Source organism: Epinephelus fuscoguttatus, linkage group LG16 (assembly GCF_011397635.1).
Source record: "Epinephelus fuscoguttatus linkage group LG16, E.fuscoguttatus.final_Chr_v1".
Lineage (NCBI taxonomy): Eukaryota > Metazoa > Chordata > Actinopteri > Perciformes > Serranidae > Epinephelus > Epinephelus fuscoguttatus.
Window position 1 is genome coordinate 39196274 of NC_064767.1, and position 19767 is coordinate 39216040.

At 41.8% G+C, this 19767-nt stretch overlaps 2 long non-coding RNA genes across 2 annotated transcripts; both read left to right on the top strand.

Moving 5' to 3' along the window:
- The first annotated feature begins 6475 nt into the window (after positions 1 to 6475).
- On the top strand, positions 6476 to 9298 carry LOC125904046 (uncharacterized). The gene is made up of 6 exons (XR_007451363.1): positions 6476 to 6862; positions 6970 to 7304; positions 7404 to 7508; positions 7691 to 7884; positions 8954 to 9019; positions 9129 to 9298. It is a non-coding gene; the product is annotated as an uncharacterized LOC125904046 (long non-coding RNA).
- A 92-nt stretch (positions 9299 to 9390) lies between these two features.
- Positions 9391 to 11057, top strand: LOC125904049 (uncharacterized). The gene is made up of 3 exons (XR_007451365.1): positions 9391 to 9505; positions 9778 to 9825; positions 9913 to 11057. It is a non-coding gene; the product is annotated as an uncharacterized LOC125904049 (long non-coding RNA).
- Positions 11058 to 19767: the final 8710 nt, after the last annotated feature.

Here is a 19767-nt window from a genome sequence, read left to right on the forward strand (position 1 = left end):
TAAGCACACATGTTTTACTGTTGTTCACAGTGCCTTTTTGTACAAGCAGAATTTATTACGCATATGTATATCAATCAATCAATTCAATCAATTTTATTTATAAAGCCCAATATCACAAATCACAATTTGCCTCACAGGGCTTTACAGCATACGACATCCCTCTGTCCTTATGACCCTCACAGCGGATAAGGAAAAACTCCCCAAAAAAACCCCTTTAATGGGGAAAAAAAATGGTAGAAACCTCAGGAAGAGCAACTGAGGAGGGATCCCTCTTCCAGGACGGACAGACGTGCAATAGATGTCGTACAGAACAGATCAGCATAATAAATTAACAGTAATCCATATGACACAATAAGACAGAGAGAGAGAGAGAGAGAGAGAGAGAGAGAGAGAGAGAGAGAGAGATACAGGTAATGACAGTAGCTTACAACAACATTGTTGAAAGTAATAATATTATAGTTATAGTTCTGGCTACTGTGGTACAATATGTTGAAAGTATGTATTAATATCTGGCAGTATACATGTGTGACAATAGTCATATGTGTATAATAACAGTAGAAGTATGACTAATGACTAATGATGGCAGCAGCAGCAGGAGGCATCTGGCAGGACCACGGCAGCAGCACAACCACACACGTCATGCTGTCCAGGCACCATTGCGATATGAGTTAATCTGAGAGACAGTGGAGCACAAAGGCTCCGGAGAAGAAGCCGAGTTAGTGACATCCAGAATGGCCGAGTTAGCAAGATGCAGTAATAGAATACGAGAGAGAGAAGGAGAGAAGGTGCCCGGTGTATTATAGGGGGGTCCTCCGGCAGACTAGGCCTAAGTCAGCCTAACTAGGGGCTGGTACAGGGCAAGCCTGAGCCAGCCCTAACTATAAGCTTTATCAAAGAGGAAAGTCTTAAGTCTAGTCTTAAATGTGGAGACGGTGTCTGCCTCCCGGACCGTAACAGGAAGATGATTCCACAGGAGAGGAGTCTGATAGCTGAAGGCTCTGGCTCCTGATCTACTTTTGGAGACTTTAGGGACCACGAGTAACCCTGCGTTCTCAGAGCGCAGTGTTCTGGTGGGATAATATGGCACTATGAGCTCTCTAAGATATGACGGAGCTTGACCATTTAGAGCTTTATAAGTTAACAGTAGAATTTTAAATTCAATTCTGGATTTTACAGGGAGCCAGTGCAGAGAAGCTAAAACAGGAGAAATATGATCATATTTCTTAGTTCCTGTTAGTACACGTGTTGCTGCATTCTGAATTAGCTGGAGAGTTTTTAAGGACTTACTAGAGCTACCTGATAATAGAGAGTTACAGTAGTCCAGCCTTGAGGTAACAAAAGCGTGGACCAATTTTTCTGCATCTTTTCGGGTCAGGATAGGCCTAATTTTTGCAATATTACGCAGATGAAAAAATGCAGTCCGTGAGGTTTGTTTTAAATGAGAATTAAAAGACAAATCTTGATCAAATATCACTCCGAGGTTTCTTACGGTAGTGCTAGAGGCCAGAGCAATGCCATCTAGAGAAACTATGTCATCAGATAAAGAGTCTCTGAGTTGTTTGGGGCCAAGAACAATAACTTCAGTTTTGTCTGAATTTAACATCAGGAAATTGGTGCTCATCCAAGTTTTTATGTCTTTAAGGCAGTTATGGAATTTAGTTTATCTATTTTCGGTGTATCTACTGCTATTTTGCCGTGACACACTTGTTTAAGATTGTTGTATTGTTATTGTGTTTATTCTTTGCCTGTGAGTTGGCACTACATTGTATGGCGCAAGTGTAAAGTGTCTTTCCACACACCTGCTCTGATTGCTTCGAGCGTACTTAAGCGCCACTTCCGTAACCCGAGTTACATACTGAAGAAGACTTTCTGTCGAAACGTCTGTGTTTCTGGCACTGCCACCCAAGTTGGTTTATTAAATTTACCAAAAGGACATTTGTGAGTGCTGGCATTTTTCCCTTTTTAACTTTTGAATAAATCTCATTTATTAATAAGACTGCTGAAAGCAAACTGTACATAAGCAATGATAAGCATGATATTGACACCAGCAGGCCTGAGAGGGAAAGAGCGTAGTCCAGGTGACCTTGAAAGTATGTAGAAGTAGTTAGAAAGAAAAAAATTCACAGTGTGCCATAGTGATCAGATAGGACAGAGGCAGTATGTGGCATTTTGTTACCGTAGAGCCAGGTTCGGGACTTCAACATACACATTTTGAGTGTGCCCGGGCCTTTCTCTCTCTCTCTCTATCTCTTTTTTTTTTTTCCCCAAATCTTATTCATTAATAATAAGGCTGCTGAACGCACAGTGTACATAGGCAAATATATCCTTACATTGTTTAAGTGAAAACAATGGCATGACTTGAAAAGAGGAAAGATACTGAAATAGTATGTGTTTGAACTTCTGTGGAAATTATTTTTTTAAGATGTTGTGTAACAAACCATTGTCCTTAATGTTTTTACAAATATGAAGCAGACAGGTGACCTCAATGCAAATATATATTAATTGTATTCAATTACATTATTATTTTGCAAAATAAAAATTTTGTAGTCATTCACACAGTAATTAGTACATGTTTCAAAATGTAGTTGTAGTATCAGCAATAATAAATAAGCATATCAATATATGACATAACAGTAAAACAGACACACCTGATATGATAAAAAAATATAAAAAACACATAGAACGTACACAACAATAGTACTTGCTACACTCAAATTCATAGGGCTCTAGTTTCCCGGCACAGCGCAGGGTGGCGAACACCGCGCAGAGCTAGTTTCGAGCAGCGCAACCCGAGGCGCGCTCAGTTTGGTAGTTTGGCAGACTGAGGTACGCTGAGATGGGTGTGGCGGCGCAGCAGGGGGAGGTATCGACAGATCCAGCTTGGCGCAGTGACAGTTTCGTGCCAAAAGGCCTCGCCGAAGGTGCGCTAAAAGCTCACCAGCTGAAACCAGGTCTACTGTCAGCGCAGGGGGAGTGCAGCTGGTGTAAGCTGAAGTTTGGCTGACCGACGGACAGTGCAAACACATCACCAAAACCTCACAGGCAGGTTTCCAGAATATCAGGCACATTGACAATGCAATAAATACCCCAAAAACACTATTCAATGCAACTATCTGCAATCAGCACATAAATGTATCTCTATATTGACTGTCCCGTCACATCTGATGTCACATCAAAGGGGATTGGCACCGTTTGGCACCGTTTGGCACGTTTGGCACGCGTAATGGAAATTCAGCCTGATTTGATTAACAAAACTAATGAGTTCACATCCCTCTCAGCCAACCACAAACAGCCACAGCATCAGATAGGGAGTATATATTCAGCATCTGTCATCTTAGAAAAGTCAAAAGAAAAGAAACAGAGTGAGACTGTGAGAGAGAAAGAGAGAGCGCAAGCGCGCACGAGAGAAACGCAACATTGATTTACAATTGTGGTGACCTCCACCCAGGCTACCTTTGCATCATCAGTCCATGGAGGTCTGCTCGCAGTTCCGTATATCCAGACACTGCGAGCTTGGACCTCCCGGACCAAAACATCAGTTTCCTCCTGGGAGAAGTTTGGCCATCTGATGCCGCTGCTGCTCTCTTCTGACATGGCGAATTGAGTAAACTCTCATTACACCTTCGCGTGGCGCATTTAAGGATGAGGAGGGGTCCATGTCATTGGTTCGACAGCCCATTGGTTCGACATCCCATTAGTCCGACTGTCCGCAGTGCTGAACGGCTCGCGGCGGGCATATGGTGCGCCGCAACCAGCTTGAGGCGGCGCAGGCTCACGGCTTATGTGTTTGTCACTTTCTTTTTCATTTTAACCCACACCATGATCTTTTCCTGACCCTGGTTTTTGTGCCTAAACCTAACCAGACCTTAACCACAGGGCATCATGATGATTTCGGAATGGACTTCGGAACAATGAGTTTAATATAGTCGGAACAATGGGATGTCGAACCAATGGGCTGTCGAACTAATGGGCAGTTCCCGGCGAGGAGAGGGGCTCATTTGATTGGTGTGATATGTGTGTAAAACCCACTCCACGCCTTCTCTCCTTCCTCTTTCCAACTTGCGCAGGTAGGAGGAACGGAGGTGGGACAAACGAGTAGCTGCGCCAGCGCGCACGGTGTGCCAAACTTGCAAAATCCGCCTGGCCACACCCAGTTGGCGAAGCGCAGGTGCGCTGCGCCCCCGCCTCGGAGTAGCATCCAGCTGCAGCCCCGGAGCAGGAAGCCCCTGACATGACACAAGCCCCTGGCAATGACGGAAGTGCCCCTGGCATAATGGAAGTGACGTAGATTACCGGAAGTTACATTATGACGGGAATGATGTATTTTGTATTTAAGCGCGCATTTATTGGCGCATTTGTATTGGCCACGTAGTAGTACTACCACACTGTTCGTGCCACAGTCCGTGCTGGAGGAATGGAGACATTTAAAAACAAGGTAAGCTTTGTTACGTCAGTAATGTTGCCTTTGTGTAGCCTATTTGTGTGAAATACATTCCAACCTCTGTTTATGGTTAACCATTACCCAGTGTTGGCTAGCGAGTTTGCTAACGAGCTAGCTAGCATTCTGCAGATGTGACCCTAACATGAGTTCACAGTAACAGATGGTTGTTTTTGATAAATGTTTTTTGCAACCTGTGAGATGTGTATGGGTGCGGAGCCAGGGTTTTTCCTGCATTGAGATTTTTTTGTCGGCCGCCAAAGGCTTTTTGCCAGCGCTAATGAAAACCCCGAACACCACAGTGTGCACAGGTGTTATGCATACTGCTAATGATTAGAGCAGGACTAATTGACATTTTTTTTAACCTGCCTGTTCATTGTTTCATGTATGCTCTGATGAAGGTCTTGCAGACCTAAAGCTTAAAGTAAAGTGAACTTTTGCACAGATTTAAGTGTGCGGAAATCTTTTCTTTCTGGCCATCCCATAAATGCAATTTTTTTTTTTTTTTGTGGTGTGATTATCACAGCCTGGGAGTGTCAATTTTTTTATTTTTTGTGTAGTGTCAGATTTTACACCCAATGATCTAATCAACCCTTTTTTGTTCATATGGCTTTTTTCATATGGTATCTATTCAAGCATAATAGATATATTTTTATCAAATGTCAGAAATATGTTAGGAAAATGTGAGATTTCTGTGAAATAAGGTAACGTAGTACACTGAGTCCGATCATGCACTGCTGCACGTAGTCACCAATAAAGCCACATTCTGTGCCAGGAAAAACCTTGAGCCTGTGTGATAAAATAGTGTTTGTATATAATTGGTGCTTTTGTAACAAAATTCTACCTCTCTTCCCTTCCCCTCCCCCCCAATACTCCCAACTTTACTATTCTGCACTGTAATCTACTCTACTACAGGCTGTCCCACATCTCTCCATACAATCTAGGGGTGTCACACCAACACCAAAAAGATGCAACAAATGCTGCAGTTTTGTCCACTGCCTGTTGTGCAGGCCTCAGATATTTAAACCTACAGTGTGGAGTAAGGTCAACAAACATATTAAAGGCCATGCAAAGCATGCAGTGCAACACAAAGGTAACTGTATTCTCTGCTGTATTCCTTACACTTGTCCCAGTCTCAGTCATGGAGGATTTATAATATACCCCCAAATTAAAGCTTAGTATTTACACTTCAATTTTGATTGTATAATTTCAAATCCAAAAGGCAGAAGGCATGGGTAGTGGAAAAGCAAAATCTGTCATTGACCACTGACACGTGTAGCTAACTGCAAATACTGCATCAACATGTGGAAACAAAATGTTGTACTTTGACATTTGAAATGCATTTCTTTTTCAGTTTACACAATATATAAATGCAATTTGGAGTGCAAGCCCACTGCACACTTCCACTGTCCCTCCTGCAAACGTCTAATAGAAAGAAGAGACCAGTTCATAGACCATTTGGGACAGTGCGTCCAACAAGCTGAAGAGCAGCAGGAGGCCAAAGAGGAGAAGGAGGAGGAGGAGCACCAGCAGGAGGCCAAAGAGGAGGAGGAGGAGGAGGAGGAGGAGGAGGCCAAAGGGGAGCAGCAGGAGGAGGAGGAGGCCAAAGGGGAGCAGGAGGAGGAGGAGGCCAAAGGGGAGCAGCAGCAGCAGGAGGAGGAGGCTAAAGGGGAGCAGCAGCAGGACATGAGTAATCTGGATGCCAGTGCGGAGGGGCAAGGTTTTTTCAGTGGCTTGTCCCCAGTGTTCGTTAAATATGAATAAAAAAACTTGAAACGTCACATACAAAGACAACACACAAAGCACAGCTGCGTGTATGTAAACAAACAGTCACATTTACGTAGTGAATGTTTAGATCCTGAACATGGTATGTATGCAGTTTCCAAAACAATGCACGGTGACAGTGTCCCGTTTCATGTTCAACATAAGACATGGGGTCAATGCCACAACATCAGATGCGAGTCCCTTGACTGCCAGAGAAATGCTGACATAGCTCGAAGAAGTAACCTTTCTAATTTTAGGTGTGTCCACCTCAAGTCCATAGATTACTGCTCTTCTACTGCAAAAGAGACTTATCTTAGAGAGGATGTTTTGGATGACATGGTCAGTAAGCGGTGGTTTGGTGAAGATAAGAAAAAGGAATGTCTGAGGCATCTAGCTGAAGCCCAGGAGAACAACATCCCCTTTACTGTCTCCACCTCTCTGACGTTGCTTAGTCTTTGTGTATCTGTTTATGAACTATCTGTGGCTTATTACAGCCGACTCCAGTGTGTGATAGTTGTGTACAACAGACGAACGAGTACCCTCAATTCTTTATACCAGATGAGACTTTCTGCACTGTCTGCCCTGGGACTGTTCCTTTAAGTGCTCCGATTCTGATAACTGCAAAGGCCAAAATTCTGACCATTGATGGGACTATAAATGGTATGTCCTTAATTACTTAATTTTTGTGCAGTATAAGAAAGTAAGATTTGTGTTAAACAAGTGCTAAAGTGATCATGGCCAACGCCCTCTCTATTTCAAATTCCCAGATGTCTCTACATTTATCAGGAAATGGGAGGACTGCGGCATGACTTATCGCTATCAGGAGTTCAAGGATGGAGTTCACAATTTTAATGATCACCTCCTCCTTGGACTACACTTATGTTTGTTTTTGAGGTCCCAGCTCCAGGTTAGTATCTTCTTCAACAGTCACTTCAAATTCTCTCTGATTGGTTCCCCCCAGCTGATAGCGTGATGCACGGGTATCTTCATTTTGAAGCCATGTCCAGCCATACCTACGATTTCAGCTGTGTATGTTGCGGTGACCATCCACCACCCATTGTGGTAATGGACCTTCATAAAAAAGGTGTCTTCCATCTGACAAGTAAGTTTATTTTACATAAAGCATAAATATTGTCACATTTTCAAATTGTCAGTCTCATTTATGCACTTGTGATCGTGTTATTGTTGAAATTAATTGCAGTGAGTGACTTGAAAAGTCCACCTGATGACTAGAAAGGGGAAGTGAATATGGAGAACTTCTGGGATTCTGTTTCCAAGGAGCTTATTGCCCGTGGTTTCTTGACAAGTAAGCTAAATATGTCTAATATAAATACTGTATCTCTACTGTATCATTGATCATTGCTCATACCTTAAGTGCTGATACTTTTTTTCATGGTTAAGCCCACCCCCTCACCCACGCCCCCCAAAAAAGAGAGAATATACGATGTATATACTAGGTTTGACCTAGTGTGTTATTTTTTTGTATAGGCAACAGAAACAATCCATACAGTGTTCCACCCTCCTTTGAGTATTGAGCACCATGGATCGGTGGTAAAACACAGAGGTCAGCGGTGGTGCTCAACACTGAGTATAAGAAAATCCAGACGTCCAAGGCTCCAGCAGAAAATTCTGAACTAACAGTCACCAAGGACCATCTCCTAAACGAGCTCCTTAATCAGAAGGTATGTGCTGTGGGGTTTTCTATATTAACCCTCTTAAAAATTGAGGTAAAAGCAATGAGGAGACGGCTAAAAATGTAATTTCTTTTGTATGTTGAGTTAGTCAGAAAATTATGTAAAGAGTGTGGCCTTGACACAGTTGGAATAAGGATGGATCTCATTGTGCGGCTCAAAGATGAAATGAGTACACGGGCATCTTTTGATAAGATGTTCCAAAAAATATGGGGTGCATCAGGTTTGTATATTCTAATCTCTTTGACATAATACTCCTGTATATTCCCAGCCCATGTCATTTGTGCTACTAACTGAACGCAAACCTTTTCCCTGTAGGCGGATGGGCAGCAATACTCTGTCCGTGTGGTGTTGTGTACAGTGTAAAAGTGCTTCTGAGGGCAGAAAGCCCAAGAGATTACGCGGACCTCTTGCTGTCGTGGGTACACATGCCCAACATAGTTATATATGATTTTCCAAGTGGACTGTCCAGACACATGAATCTGAGGGAGCAGCAAAACATACCCTTCACTCCGCACGAAGGACGATTGGCAGCACCAACTGCAGAGAATGTGAAGAAGGCAAACGAAGGCAGCCTGAGAGTGAGTCTGCCATGGCTGACAGAAAAAAAGAACCCACCAGATGCACATTGTCACCCTTTGACAGGCTCATCAGAGCACTACGCTCTCAGCGACGTTTTTCATGAGGGAAATTCCAAAGACCCCAAAAATGTCCTCAGATGTGTAGGTCTGGTTCCGGAGCTGTCAGGCTGTATCAATGGTGGTGGAACAATTCTTCGCTCAAATGAAGAAATGTAATTATTTCCTCAACATGGCACTAACCTCCACAAACATCTTCTTGCTGTGGAACATTATGTACCACAGAAATGAGCGACTTAACAACAACACTATAGGAAAAATTCAGAAGATTTTTGGGACAAAAGTGTCGCTGAATGCGACGGCCAGACAGTGTTAGGTTTGTAAAGCCAATCGAGTGAGCCTGACATATTATTTTGTGTTGTATCAGTAAATAATGACAGCATGTCTTTTCTGCGTGTTGTTTGTTGTCATTCTCCTCCAAGGCCCTGAAGAAGAAATGCAGTTAAAGCCAAATAAGGCAGAGTCAGGACCTGCTCATGATCAACAAGGTATTTTTCCCCACTGTTTTCAGAAGCAGCACAGTTTAATAACTATTTCGTGTACTGTTAAAGAAGACGCATAAAAAGATTTTTGTGGTTGAGTAATGATATCTTGCAGCAACGGGCGAGGACATTACCAGCTGTGGGCAGCACTGTAAGCCCTTAACACAGACCTGCACGGGTGAGGACATTTCCAGCTGTGGGCAGCACTGTGAGCCGTTAACACAGACCTGCAACCTCAGACCATGTAGACTCTCATGGACTTTGGGTAACCACCCAAAGCAACAGCAACTGGTATGTTCATAAAAGAAGATGTGTATATTTAAAAAAATTGAACATTTAGAAAAAACAACTTCTCTTTTTTTTCTATTATAGATGGACTATATTCAAGATGATAAGCGACCGAACAATGAGCTAATCATCAAAGACGGTGAAACGTGCCTCACCAGGGAGGACATGCAAACTTTAGGACTGCAGAAGAACTTGGATTCAATGGTTGGCTATTTCATGAGTACACATAATTCTAATCAAATGAAAATTTAAAATAGAGATTTATTAAATGTTGCTGATATTTCAATGTGTACACATCAAGTTTAGGAAGAAGTGTACTTTAAAGCTATTTAGAGTGTTTCATGGGGATGGGGTCCCACTGATCTTTGATATTGGTAATCTTATTTTGCAGTGTGGCACATTATTTTATTGTGACTTTAAAACCCTATGTGACGTGTAAAAGGGTTTTACAAATTTGAGCTTTTATGTATTCACAGACTGAAAATGCTTGCTTGCGCCTTGTGCAGGAGATGACACAGATGCAGGTAAGTCTTGCTATTTTTGAGATTGATCATAATATGCATTACTACTTATTCTGCTCTCATTACAGTATTGTGTAATTTTTTTGACAGGGGAAATCTGTTCACATAGTGGACCTGCATAAACCCCCAACATGGCTACCACCCCATGGCTGCGACCCTTTCCTCTCACTTCCTGTTTGTTCTCTCTTTTTTTTTAGCCTCAGTTAAGCAAACATTACATAGTAAAATGTGCAAAGGATAGCAGGGAAATTGCAATGTTAATTTTGCATATTCATTAGGTCGACTCACATGGATTGGATGCCCTCATTATTCCTCTCTGGATTCCGGCGCATTACCTTCTGTGTATAAGTTTCATTTTAGATTGATTTACTTGGCGTACTAAGTATACATGAAGTGATGAATTTAGTGTACAGAATCCTATCAACTATTGTACTGGACTAACAATGTTTTGTAATGACTGCATTTTGGTTGTTGTGCCAATGAGTTTCAAAGCCCAAGTTATTCTATAACGTACCTAAAATGCATATGTCCCCCAGGTTATGAAGCCTTTACAGAGAGAGATTCTGTATCTTGACTCTTACTATCACATGAAACAACAGGGTTTTGGACATGACAGTTATCGCAGTCTTTTAAGGCAATGGTTGTGTTCAATTTCAATTCAATTCAATTTTATTTATAAAGCCCAATATCACAAATCACAATTTGCCTAACAGGGCTTTACAGCATACGACATCCCTCTGTCCTTAAGACCCTCACAGCGGATAAGGAAAAACTCCCCAAAAAAAACCCCTTTAACGGGGAAAAAAAACCAGTAGAAACCTCAGGAAGAGCAACTGAGGAGGGATCCCTCTTCCAGGACGGACAGACGTGCAATAGATGTCGTACAGAACAGATCAGCATAATAAATTAACAGTAATCCATATGACACAATGAGACAGAGAGAGAGAGAGAGAGAGAGAGAGAGAGAGAGAGAGAGAGAGAGAGATGCAGGTAATGACAGTAGCTTACAACAACATTAATGAAAGTAATAATATTATAGTTATAGTTCTGGTTACTGCGGTACAATATGTTGAAAGTATGTATTAATACCTGGCAGTATACATGTGTGACAATAATCATATGTGTATAATAACAGAAGAAGTATGACTAATGACTAATGATGGCAGCAGCAGCAGGAGGCATCTGGCGGGACCACGGCAGCAGCACAACCACACACGTCACGCTGTCCAGGCACCGCTGCGGTGTGAGTTAATCTGAGAGACAGTGGAGCACAAAGGCTCTGTTGCGTTCTGTTGTTTGACCGGTCAATGACGTTCCCTTGACTTCATTTCTCAGTAAAAATTTACAACTGAGATTACATTCATTCCTATCTTATGGCACTGTAAAATATTCAGACGGACTAAGAAAATACATAAATTCCAAAGTCGCTTTACTTAATCTCATTGTGTGCCTCCAGTTGTAAATTTTCAGTAAATGCACTGTTTTTGCATGTTGGTTCTTCAAAAGGCGGTCACGTTCCCCTGACTTGCCTATGTTAGTGAAGCTTTCAGATGGCAGTCACGTTCCCCTGACTTGTCTACAATTTTATTGAAGTTGTCAGGCCGTCATACGTCATCAGATCTCTGCTATATAGCATACGTTCTAAACGGCTATCATTTGCTGTAAGATACCATTGGAAGCCAATGTAATATGTTCATTCATGCTCTATCATGGTCACATCAACACTTAATCTCATGTGTGAGATCACTCAAAATTACAACAAAGCACACAGAACTAATTTCTTTGTAAAGACTGCAGTAATTTAACAGATACTTTGTGAACCACTACATTATAGAGATCTCGCCAAGCAGTTTGTTTCAGGCCCTTGGTTGGAGAAAACCGTAAAAGATATTGAGGTACATAGGTGTTTATAATTATATTGATTTGATTTGATTGTAATCATATATAATGAACAAAAAGTTTGATAGTTTTTGATGTTATGTTTCATCATCATGATTCAGGGAGTTCCCCAACAGAAATATGGCAACGACTGTGGTATCTTCATGATAATGGTAAGCTTACAGTCACATAACCTTTTTAAATGTGCAGAAGTGATGAAGCCACAGTGTGAATGCTGTCACCAGTAGCATGTTTCCATCACAGTATGCCTGGTACCTTATCATGGATGCACCATTTGACTTCACCGCTGTAAGTAGACATTATCAATCAGAAATAATATTTCTTTGGAATCATAAGGTTACCTTACAACATGGGAAAATACAAACATGCAGTTTGTCATTGTAAATTGTGGCAATCTTCTTCCTTTAGGATGACATGGCAGCTCTGCAGAGATGGTGGTGTGCAGTGCTGGTGGAAAACCTGCACCTGGAGGGGTATGTGTGTCTGTGTGTCTGTGTCTGTGTGTAAAAATCTGACTTCTTTTTTCTACAGACATGGCGGGAGGTTTGCCCATTTTTCCAAGGAGGCAGAAAGCATGCTGAATGGTCCTCTTTCACCAGTCTTTAGAGTAAAACGAAAAAGAGAGGTAAATGAAGTGTCCAATATTATAAAAGGATATATGTTGATCACCATAACTGATTGATTTCTAACTGTTTGACATGGTATGTGTAATAAAATATACTTTCTTCAAAAGGACACAGCTGTTTCCAATGTCCAGGAGGGGGTGATGTCGAAAAATAATTCAAATGGTCGGGAGCTGGGCCAGTTAGCTCACGACCTCATTCCTTTCTTCTCAAACGGACTTTCTTTGTTTTCCATTAGATATCAAAAATTCGAATACTCAGAGGTAAAAAAAATCACTGGAGACACGTAGAATCAGATGCAACTGAGTTTAATGTGCTCGCAGGCAACAAACACATCACAACTCAATGAGCCAAGCTCCGGAGCAAGACTGAAATTTCTTTGTTTGCACACTTGTTTTTATTGTAAAGATTTTCTGCTGAGTCATCTCTTTCTTAATCCTTCCCACTTGGCTCTGATCGTAACGATATCCCACCTCTGCTGAGTCACTTTTTCTCCTTTCATCCTACCACCATAATGGTGTCATATTTCTGCTGAGCAATGTTTTTCCTAGACAATCTAAGACCGCCTCCTCTTACTAGGGTCATTCTCAGGACAAGCTGTAATTCCCCTAATTTTCCACCAGTGTTTCTGAGCCCATCCTCATGCTATTTTTAGAAATGATTCACAGTGAGTCCTAGGTACTTCTCCACCACAGTGCTTAAGTGCTCAGTGAGTGTGTGTGTGTCATAAGAATACATGAAATATTAAACCAGTGTGTAATTTGTCAGTTGCAGAGATTATATTGCTTCAACACGTATCTTTTAAAGGTCAGTTTAAAGGTACAGTACGAACACTATAGTAAATATTACACTACAGTGACAAGCCAAGGGGAGGTCATAAATGGAGAGGTTTGGGACATTATTTGTTTAAGGAGCTAATGTGGTTTTTGCAAAACCTTTATTTATTTATTTATTTATTTATTTTTACAATTTCCAATAGTGGTAACCATGACATTACTAAAAGTTCATTCTATTATATATGTGGTCAACAGGAGCCAACACAGGATGATCAAATCATCAGGGAGCACAGTTACTTTAAGAGGCCATGCACAATCAACCTGGCTGAGTTGGTTAGTTTGTGATTTAGTTATTACTATCGAGCATGCTATCTAGTCTCCCTAATTTATATCAAGCATTTACTAAACATGATTCATTTTTAAATGTTTACTTTTAGGACAATGGATCTAAGGAGAACATGAAAAGACTAGAGGTCAGTAAAAAGCCATCTAAGTATTAGGAATTAACTGCGCTTAGTGTCATTTTAATAAGTGCTTTATGAAATTACAGGAAATGGTAGAAGAGGCACAGGAGAAGCGGAAATAGCAGTATTCAGTACTGATTGACTTCTTAACAGGGAACACTAAACTAAGACAACACCTTGAGGTAACTATATAACACTAAATACATTAGCAGTTATGGCATTCATTGAATGTCCATCTTAAAGCCTTCATCAGAAGATGATCAATCTCAAGTAATTTTTACGTGATGTTTATTTGCAGGCCAACACCACTGGCTATCTGCGTTCGCCATGGGAGGGAAAAAAGGAGAGGGCCACCACCTACTTTGATGATGACATGCAGCTTGATGAAGTGGTCTCTTTTCTATTTGGAATCCTTAAGGACACACCAGGAGCAAGACAACTTCTAGATCATGTTGCCTTTGTCTTTGACATGCTTTTGCCTGAGGTAAAATGTCATTGTTCATCATTCAGATCCAGATTGGTAGAAACTGGTATATTGCCTTACCCTTATTGAATTCTTTCATTCTGTTACAGACAGTTATCTACAGCCTGGTGGAGGTGCACTCCCTGTCAGTACAAAAAGCCACTGAGATGTACAAACAGGGCCCACAATATGAACCATGGTAAGATAAAGACAAGAGAGGTTTGACGATATTAAACATTGATGTCTTCATATATAATGAAGTGTATATTAATTTAATATACTATTTGTTTATTGACTCTATTTTCTTCCTTTTGACAGTGAGTGGCACCTGTTTCAAATCTGCCTCCAGAGGAATCTGAGCGCGGAGGCCACCAAAAAGCTTCAGGAGTTCGGAAGAAAAATGAGAGAAGGCCTCCAATCAGGAAAATTTATAAATCTGTTGTAAATGTACGGGGGGGCAAAAAGGTACCTGTTAATTATGTACAATAAAGATGAGCAGTTTTGGTCTCAAATAGTTTTATTTTTCTTCTGCAGAGGGATCAGTTCTTACACAGCATGTGGACTAAAAAACAAAAACAAATGGACAATTCATAGACGCTATGTTCATTCATTCATTCATCTTCTAACTGCTTCATCCTCTTGAGGGTCACGGGGGGGGGCTGGAGCCTATCCCAGCTGACATCGGGCGAGAGGCAGGGTACACCCTGGACAGGTCACCAGACTATCACAGGGCTGACGCATAGAGACAGACAACCATTCACACTCACATTCACACCTATGGACAATTTAGAGTTATCAATTAACCTAGTCCCCAATCTGCATGTTTTTGGACTGTGGGAGGAAGCCAGAGTGCCCGGAGAGAACCCATGCTGTGTAGTGTAATGTACTGATTTACTGAAGACATATACTGTACCTTTTAGTTGACCTTTAAAAGATATGTGTTGAAGCAATATAATCTGTGCAACTGACAAATTACACATATTTCATGTATTCTTATGACACACACACTCACTGAGCACTTAAGCATTGTGGTGGAGAAGTACCTAGGACTCACTGTGAATCATTTCTAAAAATAGCATGAGGATGGGTTCAGAAAACACTAGTGGAAAATTAGGGGAATTACAGCTTGTCCTGAGAATGACCCTAGTAAGAGGAGGCGGTCTTAGATCTAGGAAAAACATTACTCAGCAGAAATATGACACCATTATGGTGGGAAAAAAGTGACTCAGCAGAGGTGGGATATCGTTACGATCAGAGCCAAGTGGGAAGGATTAAGGGAAAGAGATGACTCAGCAGAAATTCTACGATAAAGAGCGGCGCAAACAAAGAAACTTCAGTCTCGCTCGGGCTTGACTCATTGAGTTGTGATGTGTTTGTTGCCGAGCACATTAAACTCAGTTGCATCTGATTCTACGTGTCTCCAGTGATTTTTGACCTCTGAGTATTTGAGTTTTGATATCTAATGGAAGACAAAGAAAGTCCGTTTGGGAGGAAGAGCGAGTCGCGAGCTTTCTGTACGGCTCGAGACCTTGACTTTTTGCTTCTACATAATTTGGCGAGCCAGCGTAGGAGGACGAGGAGGTCGGATCCTAAGATCGGGGGCGCTTGGCTGCACATCAGACGTACAGGTGGCCACCAGATGAGGTAAGCAGAGCCTTTTTTCTGCCTAAACCGGGTGCGTCTGAGGTGCAGTTGGGGGCCACTCAGGTCGGAGGTATTTGACAAATTCCTCTCCTAAAAGAACCTAAAATGTGATGTAAAAATTACTAACTAATAACACAACATTGGAACATAGCTGATATATTGCTGGAGACAACTGAATCTAGTGCAACACAGTGTGTGTGTGTGTGTGTGTGTGTGTGTGTGTGTGTGTGTGGAAGTTAGAGAGATAAACATGGAGAGTGAATGTGGGAGTGAGTGAGTGAGTGTGTGTATGTGTGTGTGGAATGTGGGGGAGTGAGCTAGAGAAACCAAGCAGGCAAAAGAAAGAGTGAATGTGTGTGTGCTGAATGTACGGTAATAAATGTAGTGAGGAATGTAGTAAGAGTAAAGTATTTAAAGCATTAAGAGTATTTAAAGTACAATAAGAGAAGAAAAGAGTACTCAAAAGCACATACGTGGATACCGCTGCCGGAACTTGCCAACACTCCCTTTAGCCTGTAGGGGCGGGGGTGTTGATGCCAGCCGGCAGGCTGCGCGGGCGGAGTGCTGGTAGTAAATTCGCGGATACCGCTGTTGGCTTGCCTAGTACACCCTGAGTGGGTGTGTCTAGGGGAGACATCAGGTCTGCATAGGCGATTTACTCTAAAGAGATTCAAGGCCTAAAAGCTTCTGTGGATACCGCTGTTTTGAGGAAAGTGACCTCCCAGCCCAAAAGGAGGAGTCACCGTAGACAGAACAGGTCTGAGCGGACAGATAGCTGATAACGTTGCAACCAGAGAAAACGAGAAAAAAGACAAAAAATAAGTCAAAAAAGTTAAACAGATCGATCAAAAGTGTAAAAATTGTAAAAATCTAACTGTAAGCTATAAAGTTCTTGTACATATATTGTAGTATATCTAGAAGTAAGTTGTAGTAAACACAATATAATCTATTCAAAGTAATGCATGAAGCGTTGTATAAAGTGTTGTAAATACAGTAAAGTGTTAAATAAAATGTAACTATAAAAAGACTGACAAATCATTGGGAGACTGACTTAACAGATAGTACAAAGGGAGGGGGTGAGGAATGCAGCCAGCAGAGTGAGGAACACAGCCAACAGAAGTGGGTTTATACAAAAAGCAAAGCTTTGTTAAAATTTGATATTTTGGTTCTGACCTATTGGGTTAAAGGTCATTACAAAAGAAAAAAAAAGACATTTTGGGGCCTGAGTGTTTTATCATAATCTGGTATCTGTGTTTGTTTTATGTGATTTGTTTCAAAGTTTTGTTACATGAGGTAGTTATTAACAGTGTCTCAGTGAAACAAAACCAGACAAGGGTAACCTAACGGTGTCAACAAATTGTCTGGGGACTGGAAACCTAACGGTGCCAACGAAAAGTCTACGTTTCACTGATTGAACCAGTTGCTCGGGTGAACTCCATACAAACTGGTTGGCTGTTAAGGGGAGAATAAAAAATAAATATCTGTTACTTTAATTTAATCTTATAGATAAATAAAATAAGTTATAACTATAGTTTCATAAATAAATAGAATAAGTAATAAAATTATAAATAAAATAAGTTATAAGTATAGTTTTATAATAAATAAAATAAGTAATAAAATAAAGGAAAAGAGTTGAGATCAAGCTGTTAAGAGCTGGGTGGAAGAAGGTGACAGCAGTAGTGATGAAAATTGGGCTGAGCAACATTGTGTGACTGATGGCATAGTAGATACCAGAGGCATAAAGAACACATTTCGGGTTAGAAAGAACCTACATAGACAACGAGGTGAGAAGCAGTGGCAAACGAGCAAGACATTTGCTAAAACTTTGGATAGTTAGTAAATTTACCAATTGAAACAAGTGAAGGGCGAATTTCAGGTATACAGTGGGAGACGATTTTAAATAATTTGTGGACTCCCCGCTCTTTAGATCCACTGCTGCAATGTTTGTGTGATGGTTATAAAACAGACCTGTAGCTTCACTTCCTCTGAACCAGGTAATATTTCAAGATTTAGAGAACAGAGTGGAATTTAATCCAAGATTGCAGATTGTTGTCGTGCCTAGAAAAGCTAATTTGGGAGGAGATTGGTCACATAAATTAGAACATAACCTCTGAAGAAAAATAATACAAAACTGCCTTCACAGTAGGGAAATTACTAGCACTGATACATACAAAAGAAACAGACGAGCAACCACAAAATTCCCAGAGTGAGTAAAGTTAAACAAGGCTTCATGGGAGCCAACCAAGGACAGATGGAAAAAGGGTTTCTGACACCTATAGAGATAGTGATGACATAACACTCAGGTAGGAGAAACTGAATCCAACGCTGTGTGACTAAATGGCACAAAAGAACATCTGAAAATAGGAAAAAGAAAAAGAAAAAATCGTTGGCCTAAAGATGGAACCTTCAACCTGGCATGTTGCGACAAGGTGGATACAGAACTAAGACACACTGAGGCAAAAGACACTAAGGCGAGTTATAAGAAAAAGAACAAAAGGATTAAAATTTAAAAAAAAAGGGAGGTATTGGGGTGGTTTAGACAGACAGGGGGTGGGAAGCAAATGGTGCAAGTAGAGTACTGTAAGCATCCACAGGACCCACAGGACTCACAGCCACCGCAAATGGTGCAAGCAAAGCGCAGCAAGGGCACACAGGACCCCCAGGCACCGACGGATGTGACACCCACAGCCCCACCCCTGCCAGCATCACCATCACCATATCCACAAGACATATCACCATCAGAGACGGCACAATACCCACTACGCTCAGTAGGGGAGGCAAGAGCAGCAACAACAACGGAAGGCCAAGTGGAGGGAAGGTTCACAGTGACCTTGGCCAGGGATACGAAGACCGAGAGCAGATGAAAGAAGACGCTCACACGCAGAACACTGACAATGCAATGCCTCACATTACCACTACTGTTATCCACAATGAGCAGGTGGAAACAACGATAGCCAGAGGCCCGAGGGGGCAGGGTCGAGGCGAACCTAGGGGAGGACCAGCAGGCCGAGGAGGATGGAGAAGGGGACCGAACCTTCCTCCAGGACCCCAGCCACCACAACGGCAAACCTATCAGCGAGCCGCACCCTATCAGCAATCAGGCTCCCAGGAAATGAATACAGGATTTCCAGAAGTGAATCCTGCAGCGCCTAACAAGCTGTGCTGGGGTTGTTACCAGCCCGGCCCCCGACGCAAGGGAGTGTCCGGTCAACCCATGGGAAGGTCCAGCAGAAAACTGGCTGAAAACGAGACAGGGTGCCCATGATAGGGTTGCCCGGAGAAGCCTGAGGGGGAAGTAATGTCACCAGTCATTTCATTACAGCCACACAACGAACCAACTATACCTGTTGTCATCCACGAACAAGCATATTCCTTTATGGTGGACACAGGGGCTACATATGGAAACACACAAAAAAAAAAAAAGACTCTACACACCCCCTCTCTAAGTCATCCATCAAGACCATAGGCTTCTCTGGGAAATCACAAGTCATATCTATGACAGAGCCTGTTTCAATGCTCATCGCTGGTAAAGTCATCTTTGCACCCCTACTCTACTCAACTCATACGCCAGTGAACCTTCTAGGCAGAGATATATTGTGCCCTCTCAAAACTAAGATCATGAGTACTCAAGATGGACTATATTTAGACTTCTCTGACAACCCCCCACAAAGCATGATGCCACAGCTGCCCGGGAACGCCACAGAGACATCACAGGCGTTGGTCTACTGGCTCCAACTGACATCAGAAGAGTCTCACCTCAAACAGACATGGACTCAGTGGAAACCATGGGTCAGGTTACATTTTGACACAACACATACTCCCAATCTGCCACTGCATTGCACGCTCATGTATGACGGACCAGACTCATGTAGATTGTAAAGAATGCAGGGACACAGTGCTCAAAAAAAAAAATAAATAAATAAATAAAAGAAAATAAAAAGAAAATAAAACCATGCCTGATCATTAGTGAAGACATGTATTCAGTACCTCAAGGTGTGGCGGCAGCCATCTGCCTCCCAGAAGAATTAGTAGGATGGTCACAGGTGCCAAATTCTGCACCACACGTTACATTGATG